The sequence below is a fragment of the Ambystoma mexicanum genome, chromosome 10 (genome assembly GCF_040938575.1).
Source record: "Ambystoma mexicanum isolate Mex_15411 chromosome 10, UKY_AmexF1_1, whole genome shotgun sequence".
NCBI lineage: Eukaryota > Metazoa > Chordata > Amphibia > Caudata > Ambystomatidae > Ambystoma > Ambystoma mexicanum.
In genome coordinates, this window is record NC_090932.1 from 1,264,741,485 (window position 1) to 1,264,755,437 (window position 13,953).

The following is a 13,953-nucleotide window of genomic DNA, read 5'->3' on the forward strand; positions in this document are numbered from 1 at the left end:
GGGGCACCTGCCAGCAGGCCCCCACTCATGTCCCCCAGCACTCCCAACCCCCAGCAGTAAGGGGCACCTGCCAGCAGGCCCCCACTCATGTCCCACACATGTCCCCCAGCACCCCCACCCCCCAGCAGTAAGGGGCACCTGCCAGCAGGCCCCCACTCATGTCCCCCTGCACTCCCACCCCCAGCAGTCAGGGGCACCTTCCAGCAGGCCCCCACTCATGTCCCACTCATGTCCCCCTGCACCTCCAACCCCCAGCAGTCAGGGTCACATGCCAGCAGGCCCCCACTCATGACCCCCTGCACCCCCACCCCCCAGCAGTCAGGGTCATGGCAATTAGGACCATGATTGAGGATCGTCATGACGTGTGTGGGGGCCTTCTGGCAGGTGCCAGCAGGCCCCCACTCATGTCCCACCCATATCCCCCTGCACCCCCCAGCAGTCAGGGGCACCTGCCCGCAGGCCCCCACTCATGTCCGCCTGCACCCCCACCCCCCAGCAGTCAGGGGCACCTGCCCGCAGGCCCCCACTCATGTCCCACTCATGTCCCCCTGCACCCCCACCCCCCAGCAGTCAGGAGCACCTGCCAGCAGGCCCCCACTCATGTCCCACTCATGTCCCCCTGCACCTCCACCCCCCAGCAGTCAGGGGCACCTGCCAGCAGGCCCCCACTCATGTCCCACACATGTCCCCCAGCACCCCCACTACCCCGGCAGTCAGGGGCACCTGCCAGCAGGCCCCCACTCATGTCCCCCAGCACCACCACCCCCCAGCAGTCAGGGGCACCTGCCAGCAGGCCCCCACACATGTCCCCCTGCCCCCACGTCATGACGATCCTCAATCATGGTCCTAATTGCCAGCCACATCACACTCCACGCCGCCCCAGCCCAAAGACCCAACCAAGTATTGCATCCACTGACATAGAAATGCCCATTACATGATACAACCCGAATGGCAAGTATGTAAATAAACACATGTCCGTCACACACACACAATGGGTGCAAGTGAATGTGAAAACCCACATCATGACATGCATGAAATCAATGAGAGAATACCACACATCGAAGTATGAAACAAAAATGTATTGAACCCAAAATGAACGTAATGAAAAGAAAACACACAATGATGTGAAGAAGAAATAAAACGCAGCATGTCCAGAAAATAATCAAAAATTATGAAATCAGAAACCAAAGAAATACAAATGAAAATGTTTCCAAAGTCTCAGTCCAACAAAGCTAATCCAAGGGAAAAAAATAAGTGAAATCCATTGCTCAATGGTGAAATTAAAAAAATAAAAAATAATCCACTGTTCAACTATATACAAATCACCAATCCAGGGTCCATGAGCCCAACAAATGAAATGAAACCCACAAAAAAGACTACCTAATAAAGAACTATATACAGAAACGTCGTGCATTGTCCAATCGCCCCAAAATAAACAAAAACAGAAAGGAAACCTAACACTATCTAACTATTTACAATGGCAGCGGACTAGTCCGACGGCTCACTTATTGATGTCCCGGGCCAGGGCATCATCGAACTCCTGCTCAATGTCCTGGAGGCGGTCCTCTTCCATGGCCCCGAAGGTTCGCAGGGACGACGACATGTTCACCTCCAACTCCCTGCGAATTGCATCAAGGCACTCGGCCCACCTCAGGGCCCTCCGCATGGAGTTCTCCGCCCTGACCATTGTGAGCCGTGCCTCTTCCGCCCGCTGCCACTCCGCCTCTATGGCGTGGCCCAACCGCTGCCACACGGAAGACACTTGAAATCCGGGGTCCTCCTACCCTATGGCCGATGCCTGCCCCTCCGATGTTGAAGGCCCAGAGCCATCATTGCTCCCACCATGTTGCTGCTGCTGTGCCTGTGCCTGCGCCCTGGCTCTTGCTGCCTGCACGTTCTCCTCCGGCTGGGGTGCAGTTGTCGTGGTGGCCACCCCTGCTGGACGTCCGACTCCCGACTGTGGCAGGGATATGTCCTCCACCAGCCTGGCGCTGGGTCAGGGGCAGCTCCACAGGGTACCCAGGTGACACATGGGTGGGAAGATGGCATGGAGGACGACAGGCGCGTAGGGGGTTCAGGTGAGGAGGGGGTCGCAAGAAGGTCCAGCACACAGAGGAATCCAGCACTGGTGACCCGTCTCAGTAGGTCAACGTGGACAAAGAGGCATGCGAGACGACGTGAAGTCTCTCCACAAAAAGACTGCAGGTCACCTTGCATGCCCCGTTGACGCAACGCTATCCCACTCAGGACAGGCTTAACACGGTCCCGGAGAGCCATGTCCACAGGGAGAGGAAGGCCAGTTGTCGTGCGCTCATCCCCTCCCTGAAAACGGGTCTGGACGTAGGCATCCCTGCTGGTGCCAGATGATGCAGTGACAGGATCAGGGACAGGATTACACACAGGCACATCCGCGGCGGCCTGTGCTGCCTCCTGTCCCTGCCCCTGCACTGCACCACTAGCACCAGTGGAATCCCCACCTCCAGACCCCGTCTCTGTCCCTTGCACGGACTCCTCCTCCACCAAACCCCCCACCAACCTGGATGACTCTGTGCCATCTTCCTCCGTCGGGCCCTGTGGGGTCTCAGCGGCCCCTTCGGCTGCCGAGGAGTCCAACTCCAACCTCCGCCTCTTGGACCTCCCCTCGGCAGCTGCGACCTGGGACGCGGCACCGGACTCCTCACTCCCCGACGAGATGACAACCTGGGAGGGGAGCCGGGCCTTGTGTCTCCGGCTGGAGGTGCGATCCCTGCCGCTGTGCTCCACAGCACCCTCTCCGCCCTCTTCATCAGTCGACGCTGCAGACAGGGAGAGATAGGACACAGGCATCAGGGCACTGTACAATGGACTCATACACACATGAAAGTTGCACACAAGTGTCATTGTCAAACTTCAAACATGGCATCACAATCCCCAAGACACATGTCATTTCAAATCACACACATGAGCTATTCCACAGCCATATCGCAACAGCCAGCACCATCCATACACATACAACAGCATGAGCAGGCAAAGGTGAGCCAGACATCACATGAGACACAGGGAGTGCACTAGACATGCACACACACCACCACACTTACATGCATGTGTACACCTCCAACAAGTGTCGCAGTGATGAGATCGGCATCCATGTCACATCTGACAATCAGTCTTCTACATATCAGTCTCACATGCATCCATGTTGCATGACAGTTGCACACTTGTCAGATACACATACATGCACATGTACACAGTGCAGATACATGCAGCTGGAACCAACATCCATGTGTGACACCACAACCTTGACAACTGACATACACAGTCATTCAAATATGTGTGCTCACACATCTGCATTTGGCCTGCATTCTTACCCACAAATACACCATCCATGTGTCTCACACATGAAAGGACTCGCATGTGTCAACCTCACGGCCCTGTACATACACATCCATACATGGCCCTACAAAACCACATGTGCAACCTGCACACTACTGGCACACCACCACACGCACAGCTTCCAATCAGTATGCATGTACACTTACCGCTTGACTCCAGACGGGTCTGCCTCTGAAGGACCTGGACGTGTAGTGCTGGGCATACGCGTTCCAGGACCCTCATTTGGTCTTCCGACAGGTGCCCTGGCGCCCCTTAGCATCTGCTGCCTTCAAGAGGCGCCGGGCCTTGTTGAGGGTCCTGGACCTGAAGTCCTCCCAGCGCTTCTTGACATGATGGAATTCGCGGACTGCCACCCCCTCCGCATTGATGGCAGTCACGATGTCCGTCCAGATCCTGGTCCGTCCTTCCTTCTCGGCGCGGAACCTTCTGAAGAGGGCATCATACTGCCCCAGGACTTGCTCCACCAGGACACCAACTTCCCTGGCACTGAAGCTGGTGGCCCTCTGCCTCTCTGGCTGGGGGTTGCCAGTGGTGCCAGATGGTGTTGTGCCCGACATGGCAACCCCAGAGGCAGGAGTGGGTGTGCAACTGGGTCCTGGGGCTGGGCTGTGGAGTGATGGTATCCCAGTCGGGAGTCTTCGGTTCCAGCAGGGGTGGTCACAGCAACTGCACCCCTGGCTGACGTGCAGGCAGCCCATAGCAGGGCACGTGGGCAGCAGGCAGTCAGGCAGCAGCAAATGGCAGATGGGAGCGTGCTCGGGGCTCTGGGGGGCAGTAATTCGGCCTTCTGGGCAGGAGCGTGGTCTTCCGTGTGTTGTTGTGTGGCCAGCTTGATACGGAGTGATTTGGCACGTGAAAATCTTGCACGTCACTGTGTAATTCGAGGAAAGGCCCTTCACGCATAAGCGCGTCAGCACACGTACGCGGTTTCATTGGACCAAAGGCCCTAAGCGCTTCTGTGACGTGACTCGCGCGGGCGTTTCCCTCATGACGTGGGCATAGTGGTTCAGCGCGCATGGAAAAACTGCACATCTGCGTGTGGATGCGTGTAATCTGAGGAAAGGGCCTATGCGCATAAGTGACGTGATGCACGTGGGCGTTTCCATCAACACGGGTGCATGTTCATCGTACACGTCCAAAAACTGCAAAGTGTCAGCTTGTGTAATTGGAGGAAAGGGCCTTTAGCGCGTACACGCGTAAGTGACGCTGTACGTGTGGGCCGCTTTAAAAGGTACGTGTAGGACCCCATTCCCTTGTACGTGCTATTCGTGGAGAGCGAGTGGGTGAATTCTGTACTTCTTGTCGGTTCACACGCGATTACTTCACAGCGTTTCAAGTTCGTACTCCCTGTTACCTCTGACAGCGTTCTTTTTTTCTGGTTGGACCTGTTCCCACATACAGCGTTCACTTCTTCTTTTGTCCTGTCCCCTCAGACAGCGTACAATTCTTCTTTTGGCGGCGGTGTTGCCAACGCACACACGTGCGTCTTTTTCAAGTTCTTTTTCCAGGCAGACGGTGAGTCGCGCACATATTTACCAACTGTGCTTGCCCCGTGTGTTGCGTACCCCTTCAGAGGTCATTGTAGGCTGCGTGTATTACGCGTACGCTTATTTTTGTGTTTCTGGGTGCCACAGCGTAGTGCGGGTTCATTCTTTCACGCACGTGGTCCACAAGGGGTTGTGTGCACGTTATTTTTTGATTTTGGGCTGCCTGTGCGTTGCATGACCCGTCATCTTCCCCCAGGGGTCACAGACAGCCTTGTTAGAGCACTAGGGTACGAATTCCATCTAGTACCCTACCCCTTTCACCCCCAATTGCCCAGGACAATAGTTTACTGCTACTACCATACGCACAACAACATCAGTGCCATGGTTGGGAGGCGACCAAGCGGTAAGGGAGGCAAAGATGGCTGACCTTCAAAAAGTGGGCGTGGTGGGCGCGGTAGGGGACGTGGCAAGGATTTGCAGGGTGCCCCTAAACCCCCGTGTGTGGAGGACCAATCAGGGACACCCATGCCCCCCATGGTTGAGGAAAATGTGGCTGACACCATCCCAGCTCAGCCCTTGTTGGACCAGCCCATTGTGGCACCTGACCTGGCACAGGATGACTCCCAGGCTGTCTTCCAGGTCAGCAAGTCTAGGCCACATGTGGCGGTGCAAGTTGGTGTCACCAAGCCACGTGGATCTGGGGCAGCTATGTCATCTGCTGCCCCAAGTAGGCAGGGTGGGGAGGCTGCAGGGGCAGCTGCAGCTCCATCCATCCCAGCTCTGAGTCTCCCAGCCAGGACAGTGTCGGTCCAAGTCCATCAAACTGACGTTCCCCCTGCCAACATCACACTTCTGCCAATGCCTGCACCAAGGCCTATGGTCATTGTGCATTTGCACACTCCTACTACCCAGTCCACCAGTGCTTCTGCCCCTACTGACCAGAGCGGCGTAAGCCACTCAGACTCCGCTCCATCTTTGAAAAAGAGGAAGAAGGGTGCTCTGGCACAACAGGGTGAGACCCCAGACACGGCTACACACTCCGGCACGTCAAGGAAGCCTAGCTTTAATGACCCGGAACTTGATGCACTTGTGAGCTATGTGTCGTCACATAGCCGCGAAATGTTGGTGACTGCAGGGTGCAACACCACACCTGGTCAACGTAGGGCACACTGGCAGACCATCGCGGACCGCATAAGTGTCCTTGGATTTGTGAGGCGCACAGCTGATGATTGCTACAAGCGGTGGAATGACCTGAAACGCAGAGCAAAGAACAAGCTGTCCTCAAACCATGCCGCTACTCTGATGACTGGCGGTAGGTCTCCACAAGAGGACAACAAACTCACTGAACATGAGTCTGTTGCTGGGACCTTAGTCATAGAGGAACATATCCAAGGTGTGGGAGATCTACCTGATTACGATGCATTGTCCGGTGAGTGCCCATGCGTGTGTGTGTAATCCATGTGTATGTTGTTTGGGTGACGGGTTCTGATTGAGTGCCAGGTGAGGGTGTGTACTCCTGAGTGTTATGGGTCACCCATGTGCTTCCTCCCATTCATTCACGTGCCTTGGATTTGGGTATGACTGTGTCCCTTCTGCCCACAGTTGCCAATTAGGCCCACATTAGTGCACTTTAACTTGAACTGTCATCTTGCAACTACATTGTTCAGATTTTGTAAGTGTTCATTCAGGCTGATTGTTTCCACTCTCCCATTTTTGCTACACATTATTCTGCCCTATTGCAACATATGTGATATGCTTCGGTCATTGTTTACAGCCCACACTGGCCCACTATTTTTACCTGGTTATGTTAATGATTACACCATTCAGGCCGATGGAGTATTGGGCTGCAGAAATGTTTTATTAGGGCCTGTTTGCATGTGGAAGATGACAGATGTTTCCTGTAATGTTAAAGTGACCAACCATTGATCAGCCCACAATTACTGTGTTATTGGACACTGGATGTGTTCCAGTGTGTGGCACATGCATATTTTGCAACACTATTCAGCATCAATCTTCGAATCATGTCGATGTGACATGGATGTGTGACCGTACTCATTCACTGACATATTGCTGTAGTTTTGTAATTTACCGTGGCTATGCTATTTGACATATGTGTGGTGGCATGTGTCATGTATGTGTATTGGACATGCCACTCACAGCCTGCTGTGTGATGCCAGTGCTACTCAACATGCTGCAAATGTGTTGCATATCCATCTTGCTCTCCCCAGTGTCTGCCTTTTTGACTCCACTTCCAACTCTTCAGTGCATGCATGGCAGGGTTAAAGTCATGTGGGACATGTGTAATTCATGTACTGGATCTCTGACTTGTCACGGCCTATGTGTGTGCTATGGTGCTCATGCCTGTTTCCATTTGTTGTCTTTCATGTTTTTGCAGGTGATGACGCACTTGGTGCTGTTGAGGTTGAGGAGATGGTGCAGACCCAGGAGGAATCTCAGGCACGACCGGGCACCAGTGGGGGACGTGGTGTTGTGGTGGGTGAAAACCCAATGTTACTGCAGACCATACTGCCCAGGGGTGCCTCTGGATGCACCTCCCCAGACCTCTATTCAGGTGCTGAGTCGGATGATGAGACTTATGTGCAGTCGCAGGTAAGTGTTTCTGGCAGGGATTCTGTTCTGTCCAACCCGCCTGGACCAGGGGTAGAACCCTCTATGGAGATGTCAGTGTTGGTAGGTCCGCCTTTGGCGGTTACAGATGCAGGGTCACACTCCACAGCATCTGATCCTGTTCCTGGGCCAGCAGATCAGAGGGGGAATGCAGTCCTGCAGCCTCAGGCAGTGCCAGCACAGCAAGGTGCAGATCGCCTTGCCTCAAACAGGTGTGGTGCCCGTCGACGCAGTGGCCGTGCGCCACCAGGCAATACTGTATGGGAAAACTCCATGTACGGTATGGCAACCCAACAGGCAGCATCAGTAGAAATGATGGCTCAGGCAATGGAGAGGGTAGCCACTTCCATTATTCCCCTGAAAGGCAGATGGAGCAACAACAGCAGGCAACAGACTCCATTTGCCAATCACACAGGGAAGACATGATGGCGTCCAACAGGGACAGACGGGTGGCACTGGAGACTCTGCGCATATCCATATCAATAGAGTCCCAGGGCCACAGGGAAGTCCTGAGGGTAGAATTCCATAACCTCAGGCAGAGTCTGCTTGAAATTGAGGCTTCCCGAAATGTTAGGGCAGAACAGCAGCTGGAGCAGCTCACACATTCGCTCTCAGCTGAGCTGCATGCAACATGTGAGGAGATCCGGGCATCACGCGAGGCCATGCGTGCAGAAATGCAGGCAACCCGTGATGTGCTGTATGGGGATCTCCGCACTTTAATCCTTCAGAATCAGATCTTCCAGACCCGCATGCTTGCTGCCATGGAGGACCATACCAGGGCTTTGCGTGGGCTGCCTCCCATAGTGCCACCGCCTCCTGATGCAGCAGCAGAGGATGAGCAGAGCGACAGCAGTTCTCCCACAATGGCATAGCCATGCAGGCCAAGGGCCCAAGGAGGAATTTTTTTTCGCAACAGCCACGCAGGTGGGTGCTGGTGTGCACCCTGTCCTCGAACCTCCTGGGTGGTCTCCCTCACCCCCCGTGGCCCACACATGGCCATTTTAGATTTCTGATTATTTTTTTTTACAGTGTGTTGCCTTGTGTGGCTCCCGTTGGCATCCACTGTATTCCGCCGGGGCACATGCAGGCTTGTCCTGAGTTTGGGTTAGATGCTTGGGTTCGTGAGACACACACCCCTCCTGTTTCCCATTTCCATGGGCTTGCAAAGGGTGTGACCAAGTGACAGTCAATTACACAGTGACGTTGGGCTCCCATGAGCTGTGTGGGCAGTCTGTAGTCAATACTGTGTAGACATCCCTAGTGGATATTGTTGTTGTATTGTACACTGCATGGTGTATTGATATGTGCTTGTGCATCCATGTCTTCCTCCTAATCTGCAGTTTCCTTCCTCATGTCTTCACAAGGCCGTCTACTTTGTAGATGCAGTTCATGTTGTATGCAGTACACTGAGACATTTGCGTGGCAGCAACACTCTACAGTTGTAAGGGGTCGATGTGCTGGCGTATTCAGGTTGTAAGACTACCACTACTTGAACTTAGTACTGTCTTGTTTTTGCATTTTTCCATTATGTGTTGCAGCATTGTGTTGGTGGTAAGTATTTGGTAATGTGTGCTGTTAGTTATACATTACTGGGAGCATATTTTGTGTGGGCAGTTTCCATTAGGGACAGTGTACTTTGTGACACTTGTGTCAGGTCTTGTGCATTGCTTTGTTTGCTTTCACATTGCATGAAATGCCATGGTGTGTTTGGTGGTGGAGCTGGGGAGGGATTGGGTGACATGGTGCTGTTCTTATGTTGTATTTAGCAAGGGGGTAATGAATTTCGCAGCATAGATGTATGTCTTCTGATGACACAGCATTGGTGGTGTTTGGGTAGATAGGGATGCACACAATGTAGCACTTCCAGGTGAATAATCTGAGGATGGTATGGTTGTGACAGTTGAGTGTCCCTTATGTCATCATCATTGATTGTCAGCTGGTATGTGCCAGGGCTGTGTGCACTCCACAGGGGTGTGATTTTATGTGAAGTAATTAGCCACCAGCTGCGTACGGGCTGCCTCACCACGTGCCCTTTCCCCTCCCATGCGCAGCGGGCGTGCATGTGGTTGGGGATGTAGGGGCACCACCATGTCCACCGGCTGGCCCCGGCGTGTTGCAACGTTGTGCAGGACACATGCTGCCACTATGATCCTGCACACTACTGGGGGAGCATATAACAGCTGCCCACCAGAGCGGTCAAGGGAGCGAAAGCATGACTTGAGCACTCCAAATGTGCGCTCCACTATGGCCCGGGTTGCAATATGGGCTGTGTTGCATCTTACCTCGGGTAGCGTGGTGGGGTTCCGAATTGGCGTCATCATATGGGTGCTCAGAGGGTAGGCACTGTCCCCTGGGGAGGTGATGATGGGTGTTAGGCGGAAACCTGTGCAGTTCCCTCTGGGACCACTGCAAAAGATTTAGGACTACAGGTGTTTGGCAGTAAACCCACTTGGTAGCAGTCTGTACCACACAGATTCACTTGGTAGCTGTGGCTGAGCAGTCAGACTTCTCTCAAGAAGAGTTAAGCAGTATGTGGAGTATACAATATAGGGCAATTCTTCACAGTAAGACAAGCAAACACGCAACAAGGCTTCGGTGTAAAGATATACAGGTATTTATTTATAACGGAACATCTATAGAAAACACTCTGGCACTATCACGGCAAACAATTCAATTACAATTACTCTACGAAGCAAAAGATCAATCCCCCTAACAATAGTTCGACAAGTCTAGGTTTTACCAGCATCACTTATTTGCAGACAGAGGTGTATGCTGCCACCTAGATGGCACTCTAGTATTCGTTAGGACGGGAGAGAAAAATAGTAGGTTACGAAATCAACACAGTTCAATACTTCACGGGAAAAATGCAAGGCAAGAAGACAAGAACCACAATAGATCATAAAGTTCAGAGGCCAGGCCCACTCGGAGAGAGGCAAGGCGATATGTCCCTAAAAGTCTCTTTGTGGAAATGCGTTCGAGTCTGTGTAGCAAATTGTTATTGGAAGATTGAACCAGTTCAGAACAATACGCTAGAGAAAGCTTGTAGGCGACCCTATGGAGAGGCGAGGATTAAGACACCTCACTCTATCCGGCAACAAGGGAAGCCAGGCGGACATAGTACCTTGATTGTGGAGAGACAGCTCCGGCGGGGGCAGTTGTTCCTGGTGGTGGATGCACGTCGGGTCTTTGCCAAGAGTAGAGATGATCTCGTCGTCGAAGAAAAGTGAAGTCCGGTGCACCACCAGGGAAGAGACCAGCCGCGGAATGCTCCATCGCAAGGCACCACCTTTTGGTCGCGGTACAGGGGTAGTGGCTATCCGGTTGCCGAGGTGCTCTGCACGGGCAATTCGACCACTGCGTCCTGAGGCGAAGAAAAAGCAAAGGGGACTGGTTGTTCCCACCAGTCAGGGGAAGAGACTCTCCGGCAGGGAGATCTCCTTTGTCGTTGGGAAGTGGTGAGTCGGTTCAGCAGGGCTCCACCGGAGGTGTCGTCGTTGCAGGTCGGCTCAGCTTTACCCTCGTCGGATTCTTGGGTCCTGTGGCGACTTCTGAAGATCCAGTCCCAAAAGCCCTGCTTTTATGCAGAAATCCCCCATTCATTCAGCCTAGCTGTCAATCAACACACGCTAAGTGGTGAGCGGGGAGGCTCACCACTTGGGCCAATCACACCAGAGTGCGACCGGAGTTGGCAAGGCAACTCGGTCCAGGGTGCCTAAACCCCCTCCCACACCCCTGTGGTAACCCAGACAGAATGGCACCACTTTGGAGGGTCTCTGTACAGAACCCCGCCAAAAGTGGAACAAAGGGCTCAACCTTTGGTTTAGGAGTCACAGAGACGAACACAGACTCCATTTTAAAAAGCCGAGTTCTGGCAGAAAATACCATCCGATAGACTTATTTAAGATAAGTAGACCGGTGGTATGTTAGAGACTAACGAGAAAAAGTATCAATCTCCAACAATGGGAAGAATCCCATAGAGTTATATTCAGGGTCGAACATAACAAGTAGTTTCCACTGCCACCAGCCAAAACTCGACGAGGGGGGACGGGACAGTGCCCCCTCGAATAACAGATCCAGGAGTAATCTAATTACCCCTACTAGTATGTCCACAATAGGATGGTTTGTAGTAGTTCTGTTAGTAAATTTAGGTCTAGTAAAGCCAATGGTGACTTTACATGCCCGGGGAGACAGTAGTCAGTTCCCGGGTATGGAGTCTATGACGGAGGTCCGCTAGGACGCCCCAGTGTTACGGCACGTAGGGTGCAGTGTAACACACATAGAAAAACATATGAGACCCTATGGAGTAAAAGACCCCATAACCCATAGAACACATTGACAGTCAAAGGAATTACACACATTCATGTCCAAGAGTGGGAGAAAAAGAGTCTCACTCTTGGCAGGATGGGAAAAACAAACTCCAGAAATCCAGCAAAGCTGCTGGGGGACTCACTAGGTTAGGAAATTCAGCCTAAACAGAGAATTCTCCCTAACAATGGGTATCATTAATGAGGTTGTGACAGTACTCAGTATCTGACATGCATGCATGTGCAGTGGCATTTATACTCACCAAGCAGCCATGTATCGCCATGCCGGCCAGCTTCTAGGCCCCGGTTTAGGGTTGACATTCTGTAAATGAAACGGTCGTGGGTGGACCCTGGATAGTTGGCATATACTGAGGTGATGTTTCCCTTGGAATCACATACTATCTGCAAGTTGATGGAATGCCAGTGCTTGCGGTTTCTATAGATGTGCTCAGATGCCCTGGGGGGACGTAGAGCCACATGGGTGCAATCAATGGCACCTAGCACTTTGGGGAATTGTGCCACACCATAAAAATCCTGGACAGCAGCCTGCCTTTCTGCAGGTGTTCTGGGCAGGTATATGTGCCTGCGGACTGATGGGCGTGCAGTCATGATGGCCAACACCTGGTGTAGGCAGCATGACTGCATGGCCTGTGACCCCCCCCCACCATAGCACTTTTCCGCTGAAATGATCCAGTGGCCAAGAAGTGCAGTACATTCAGGACCTCCTCCAGGGGGCTGAGTGCTTGGGAGCACAGGGTGGGTGATGTGAGGTCATCCTCCCACTCACTCACCAGGTCGAGTATTATGTGAGGTGGAAACCTGTACCTCCCATACACCTGGTCATCAGGCATCCCAAAAAGGCTGGTTCTGGGTGTAAAAATGTTGGGCCTGACTATCCTCCTCCTCCTCCTGCGGTATCTCATGACCACTACTGCTAGGAACGGTATATTCATCTTGACGTCTGAGCTTGTTCGTTGTTTGGGCGCACTTTTATGCTGCGTGGGTCCACGTGCGCCTGCTTCCTGCTGGCGTACGTGTTTCCGGATTAGCGCGTCTTTTTTGGCGCACGCATTAGCCCCGTTCGATTCCATGAATACGTGTTGTAGACGCACGTGTGGGCGTTCCGCGCATTTGCCTCCTGTACTTCCCCCGTGACGCCCACATTTTCACGCGTTGTTCCCCATTCCGCGTGTTATGCCCCCTGTTCCGCCTACTTTTGTTGTGTGTGCTGCGCTATGCGCACTTTCGCTGTGCACTTAGCGCACGCTGTTTGGAGACGTGTGCGCCAGCGTGCGCCACGCAGAATTTTAGCGCACATCCATGGATTTACACGCACACGGACTTCCATGAATCGCTGTGCGCGGGTTTCGCTGCGATTTTCGCACTTGCACTGCGATTCACACGCTTGCGCCGAAAATTTCAGCGCACATTAATTCCATGAATCGGCCTTTTCATGTACTTACACGTGATGAAGAGAGTTGCATTCAAGGAAATAATGTTCGCATAGCTATTGATGAGTGTGAATAAAGCTATGAAGTATGAAATATGTGATTTCTAAAAAAGAAGAAATCCTATGGTCTGATAATACAGAAATTGAAAGTTTAGGTCAGCCTAGAATAAAACCTAAAAAGCATTGTGAAAGTATGGCCGTGCAATTTTGTATGCAATATTAATATGTTTTCTTGTAAAGTCTTAAAGACAGATCAAGATGCTACAGAGAATAGATGGTTGTGAAGTTCGTGAAAAAACAGGCCTTCTGAGTTGCTCTCTAGCTTGTCTTGATAAAAGTAGATGTAAGAATCAGTTTCATCATATACGAATGCTGGCTGCACATCATACTAGAATGAGATACCTTCTATTCAACTGTATGAGTGCAAAATACTTTTGAATCAACCACTTCTGACTGGAACTGTAGAAAGTTTAATTTCTACAGTGCAAATAATAAATATCATGCATTTAAAAAAGTATGTGTGCATAGATGTGACACATACAGGAAGTGGAAATGATGATCTTATGCTTTCGAAGGATCTGATTTTTTAACAGTATAAAAAAGGTATTGCAATGTTTGAATTGTCTTCTTCTGAAAGACATGACATTGTTTGCGTATCTTGTCGATGCACTTTTTAGAAGTCTCAAGTGCAACTAGTGTACTTTGAGGAGTA